We start from the raw sequence: 6,269 nt of genomic DNA, 5'->3' as shown, positions 1-6,269 counted from the left end.
TCCCCTGGAGGCAGGGGAGATGCGAAAACTCTGCTCATGGAGCAGAACATTGCCATGGGCTGGTAAGGATGAGGCACATGTCAGGGAGCACAGACCGCTGGTGCTGGGGTGCCTGGGCCACGGCTACCAACAGGACCTCACTGTGCATGGGATCCTGCATAACTCACAAGGCAAAGCACCCATCCCAGACCAAGACTCACCAGTCTTTAGCATTCCAAGGGGACAGCAATATCATCAAGCACCTTGAGTGAGGTAGCTTGAGCACCTGTGCAGAGACATGGACTTCCTCTCTCCAAGAGCATCTGAACCTGTCTTCTGCTTGCAGAAGAGGGATTTGTCTTCCTGATCTGCCTCTGTGATTTCTGAGAAGATTGTCAGCCCAGTACTGCTTGTGAAGTGTGCATGCTGTGGAGGGGGTGTTTTCTGGGAGACAGTGGGAGATGGCAGCAGCTGCAGAAGCACTACAGGTCCCATATCCCTTTTGCAGATGATCTCAAAGGCTGTCAGAAGCTGCACTGATGCTTACCTAGATGTTTTCAGTTTGGAGAGGCTTCTGAATCCACCCGAGTGAGACCTGGGCCCAAACAGCTGACCTCCCTGCGGGAAAATCGACATGTGATGGTCCTGCAGATGCTAGCATTGCTGCTGAACTACCAGTGTCACTTCTCCCCTTCCCTGCGAAGCAGAGCCACAAGGGCAGTAGCATGGCAGTGAGCAGGCCTCAGTGTCCAGTCACTATGCCCAGGACAATTTCTGGTTTATCTTTCATAGTTACAGTTCAATGCAAAACACCTAAATGGTCCAGAGACTTAAATCTGGGTGTGCATCTGGAGCTGGCATGGTGCTCCTGGTGCTCACACTCAGTGCTGTGCAGAGGCCCAGCACTCATGGAGGGCCACGTGGGCTTGGCCACGGGGGCATCTCCCAACAGCAGACGTGGTCTGCGACCAAAGTTTGTACTGGAAGAAAGCGCCTGTCTGAGCAAACAGGGTGCTGGATGGAAGAGGTTTCTGCTTATCTGCACCATTTTGGCAGGCATCCTGCCACCCTGGCACTGCTGCTTTCCTCTCTGGGACTCTGTCCTCTAAAGTACCACAGGAACAGAAAAAAACAAATCGTCATCCCAAACAATTACTGAAAAAGCAGGAAGTGGAAGCAGAGGGTTGGCCCAGATGGAAAAACACGTGATCTCTTATGACTGGAAAACACTGATTCATCTCAGGCCAGGCTGCAGGTTGAGCGGCACAGAGGGTCCCCTTCTGGGATTGCCGTGGGTTGGGTCTCCGGCTGTTTGACAGTAGGTGGCTGGAAACTACTGTGGTCACGCGACAGAAGCACAGGGTGCCCCGTCATTCTGAAAATCACAGGAAACACAAAACGGCAGGAGTGCCGTGCAGTGGTTTTGTGCTTAGCCACCTTCTCTGATGGCAATACGGGGTGAAAGGGAAGGCTTGCAATCACACAGCACAAGGCAGAGCTGGGGCAGCGGGGCTCGAGTGGAGACCTAGCTGGAGACACCTACACCAACCCTTCGTGCAGGAAGGGCAGCACTGGCGACACGTCCCAGGCCCACCTAAACATCTCTTCAAATATTCAGTAACTTCTTGTATTTGGTGCCCTAGGAGAGCTACTATTTTATGAGATAGGTGTCTCGTCCCTGGTTAACATAGGAGCCCTGGCATGCAGGACACTTCTGCAGTGAGCGCTGCAGGGGAGCCCACGGGAGTCTGCTGCTCAGCTTGGTAACAAATGTAGCTGCAAATCTGCAAGTGTCCTTGACTGTTTTCCTGGATAAATGTTTAAATAGGATGATTTAGGTGGGATATAAAATACATTCACATAGTGGGATCTGTTGAAGAACCTCATCTTGAGCTACTGTAAACTAACTTCAACAGGGTCAGGGCAATTCTGCTGGCAGAAAGAAGCCTCCTTACCCCTCACCTCACTTCCAGGCATGTATATGACATCTTGTCATCAGACCTCAGATTAAAGCTCAGAGCTTAAGCATAACGATTCAGGTATCTGTATTTACTGGAAACCAGCCTATTACTGCCATCCTCCTGCTGATCCACCAGATCATGGTATGGCTTGTCTGTGTAGCCTGATTTCCAAGACAGCTGGCACGTATTTACTTACACAGTTTCGCACGATGACTAGCCAGTTTGTACCAGACTGTATATATTCTAGTACTCTATGCGAACTTTTCTGTGTTCCATAGCTACTCGGAATATATTGCCTAGGGCTACACTGATATTCTGTGTTTATAGTTTACCTGTCTAGGAAGTCTATCTAGCTTGTGTCTGTAGTTTACCTATCCAGGACAGTTTACCTATCTACCTATCTTAAGTCTGGAATTTTGAGACATCCTAGTTTTTGAACTTGCTCCCATAACATATAGGATATATTTTTCAGCTGTAGTCTTCACTTAACAGCAAGAGTTACTTCAAAGATTTCTAGCTTAAATTTGCAGATGCTTCCTTAAATTTGAACAGCAAACTCTCATGGGATCATGCACCTCTTCTGTATCCGTCACCAAAGAGTTACCCAGTAGCAGTGCTAATACCCAAATTTGGATGGGCAAGAGCTTACAAGTGGGATGTTCCTCTACTCAAAAATCTTCTGAATATTGTGCACTATGGAATGAATGATTTAATTTATCTATAATAATGAAAAAATATAAACAAGAAGAGTTGATAAGTACATTATTTTGAAGTGACTTTTGAATTTCCTCTTTCAGCATGCTGGAGAATTACTGTCTTTCCTTTCTAACCAAAGGTGTGTCAAAAAGCAGATTGCCTTGAGAGTAAAGCTTCCTGGAGTCTGTTCATTCAATATGCTCATTCATTGACAGGTATTTGAGATTTTTGTTGAAGCTTGTTTTAGTTACCCTAATCACTAGACAAGAGAAGCATTATTTTTCCTGTGGGATTTTCCACAGCTAATTCAAGCTTATTTAAGCCTTACGTAAGTCCAGCTGCACATGCCTCAATAGTAGGAAGCTGACATGTCTGCGTGCAACCCACTGGCAGTGGGGAGGCCACATCCTGGGGCAAGCATGCACCATAAGGCACCTTCCGCTGGAACTGGGAAACCAGTGCCAGCAGCTGGTGGGGGAGACAGGGGAGGTCAGCCTGAAGTAGGGAGAGCTGGAAAATGCTTCTAACGTGAGGCTGGGCTGAAAAGGCTGTGAGGCTGGGGTGAGGTGATGTCCAGCCTTCCTTAAGGCCCGGGCGACCGTGTGTGCAGCAGCCCAAGGTGGCATGGGGACGGATGCTGAGGTCGCCAGCCAGCCTCCCTGCAGCCTCCCTGTGCTGCTGGGAGAGATGGCCTTACACCACGGAGGAGCAGAGGAGTTAACAGACAGCCATTTCTTTATAATATTTTGGTGGCCTACTCAGGCTGGAGGCATTTTTAAGTAAGTGTTGAGTCTGGCTCCCTGTGCAATCAGGAGCTCTGGTTATGCCCCAAGCTAGAGGAGAAGCTCCGAGGCTCTCAGGTGCTGAGTGCCTAGGGAGAGTCTCAGTGGTGCAGAGCTGCCTAGGAACCATTTTTTTTAATAGAAAGCATTTGTCTTCTGCTGCCCCCCAGGGTGAATGTGTCTGGCATGCTAACTTCCTGTGCCGGAGGGATGCTCGCATTTGCTCTCTGGCAGGCAAGCGGAGAGGAGCCAGCAGCCTCTGTCTAACCCATGCTTAGAGATGGAGACTTCCAGTCCGAGACTGAAGGGATGAGATAGGAGGAAGGAAAGCTGCTTCTTGCTGCCTGTGCTGCACCAGACCACCAAAACAGTCCAGTAAAAGAGCCATTAAACATCCCCTATGCCCAGGCTCTGGGCCTCCATACTGACCATACATGAACTGGGCTTTGGTAGGAGCATTTTTTTCCTGCTTTTCTCTCACTTTCTTATCTCTCCACAAAGACAGCCCATGGGACTTGCAGGGGCTACCACCACATAGAGGACACCAACAACATCCACTGCGCCTTGAATTGCTTGGAGCTAGCTCCTTCACTATTTCACTATTTCACTTCTTTAAATGTCCAGCACATCTGAAGATTCTTCCTTTAGTTCTGCTTAATGCGGGGTGAGGTATTTTGACAGAAGTGGGGCAGGTACAGACAGAGTAACAGAGGAGATTCTGGGGTCTTCCTGAACTTGTGGGGTAAACAGGTCAAGTGACCATGCCAGTCATATTTATCTGACTTTGTCGATAAAATTATAGAGTTTGGGGTCAGTGAAAGGGCTGAAAGTTTGAATTCTGAAGACTGATTCAAATCCAAAGACCTGAGCAATGGCGGCCAGGCCATGGAGCTGGGCCAAGCTACTCTCCCTGAGCGCAGAGACAGTGGGGTCAGTAGGTGCAAAGAAACTTGCCGGTTCAAAAAGCTGTGTTTGTTCAGCTGCTGAAACAAAGCAGCTGACAACCTGCAGGAGGTCTGGAGGAGATGAACCAGCTCTCCAGACAGTTGTGTATTTTAACTCCGACCTGTCAGGTCATAAAAGGATTGCTTGGGTGATGTGCTTGCCAAAATATGATACTTTTGATTGATTGGGATGTTTTTCCCTTCAGTATTCATGATGACTGCAGTAATGGAAGGAAAGGCTCTATTCCTTCATCAGCAACTGAGCTCAGAAGAACTGTGATAACATACTCAAATACAGAACACATAGCTTAGGAGGAGGAAGGCTGTGAGAGGCCAGGACCAGAGCATGGGAACTGAAAGATGAGGGGACTTGGATTCACTGCGCAGAATGTGTCATGCAGCACAAACTGCTATTGGAAAAGTTCCTGTGGCAATTGATGAATGCTTCACATAAAAGACGTAAATAATAGTGAGCAAAAATGAAAGAACCAAGACTTGTCTGGGATGAATATCTTAACTCACCAGGATGAAGTTTTGCTTCCTCTTGCAGTTTCTTTGTGTGACAGTGAACTGATATTCTCCTAGTTTGCAGCTAACTGGACTCATAGCTGTCTGATGGCCTTGCCATCAAAGTGGGAACAGGGAGTCCTTCCTGGTGAAGGGAGTCCTGCTGTGATGGAAGAAACCTCTCAGGCTGGCAAGACTGTCATTTCCAGCCACTGGGACACGCACTAACCAGGGAACTGTTGGAAAGGAAGACAAAGCAAGCAAACACTGATGTGTACTATGTAAGCTCAGAGAGCTCTCCTAGACCGAGTAAGTAGCAAGTTCAGTTCAGTATTTAGAGAAATACCTAGTTTTTGAGTTGGGCTCATGTGTGAGATGGCAAGAGGCTGTCTTACCCTCTAATTTTTCCTCTTATTTCACAAACTGCTTCTCTAGACCTTGTGCCTTGCCACCCTTGACAGTTATGCACCTGCATTGAATTTTTTATCAGTAGACTCACTTTAAGATATATTGTTTTAAGTACAACACACCTTGTCTTTCAGAATGATCAAAAAAATACACTAAGGGCCAGACTTCTGCAATTTTGAAGCCTATTCTTAGCCTTCTCTAAAGGCCTCTTGTGTAGGCATTTTTTGCAGTAGGTGAAGAATAGACATTTTTCTCACATCTGAAATAGTTGTCCAAGGCTGTTGGTAATTCCAGGCTAGGTAACATTCTACTCATCAAAAGCAACACCTAAACTCAACACCTAAATGTCAAACAATATAAGATAGAAATTAAACTACTCCACTTTTGAAGGACTCATCCAAACCTGTGTTCTCAGATTCAAAAAAATCCCTTGTTCCAGCCCCTCCTTGCAAAATCCTTTGTCTTTTCTAGCATGGTCTCCTCAGACAAAACCTTGCCCTTTTGCCGAGTAGATTGATCAGTTCAGGTTCTGTTGAATCTAGATGTGAAAGTCAGGCAAGACAGCCTTCACTAAGTATGTTTAACAGCAACAGCCATCATGGCATTGTATCTTCATCCTTCTGGTCTAGCTCTGGCTAGAACCTCCTTACCAATGGCATAAACCTCACATGATCAAGCTTGGTGATAGTTCTACCATCTCTAGCTGCACCTGAGTTGAACTTTTCATACAGAGCTTTTCTGATTTTGGCTTCTACCAGTATCAAAACTCCTGCATGGATAGATATTGAGCCAAGAGTTCAAATATGACAGGAATTTCCTAAATTTCTGTCAAAGGAGGAGCTTATATGCAAGCATGGTCTGACATCTTCACCCTGATATTTCTTCTTGAGGAGTGGTCCATAGCTGAGGCTGATGACACTATCACCGTGATATTTAGGGTGGAAGAGGCTTTCATATCTGAGGCTGTCCTGGCACCCTAGCCCTGATATCTA

The sequence above is a fragment of the Rhea pennata genome, chromosome 5 (genome assembly GCF_028389875.1).
Source record: "Rhea pennata isolate bPtePen1 chromosome 5, bPtePen1.pri, whole genome shotgun sequence".
Taxonomy (NCBI): Eukaryota; Metazoa; Chordata; class Aves; order Rheiformes; family Rheidae; genus Rhea; species Rhea pennata.
Note: the sequence above shows the minus strand (reverse complement) of the source record.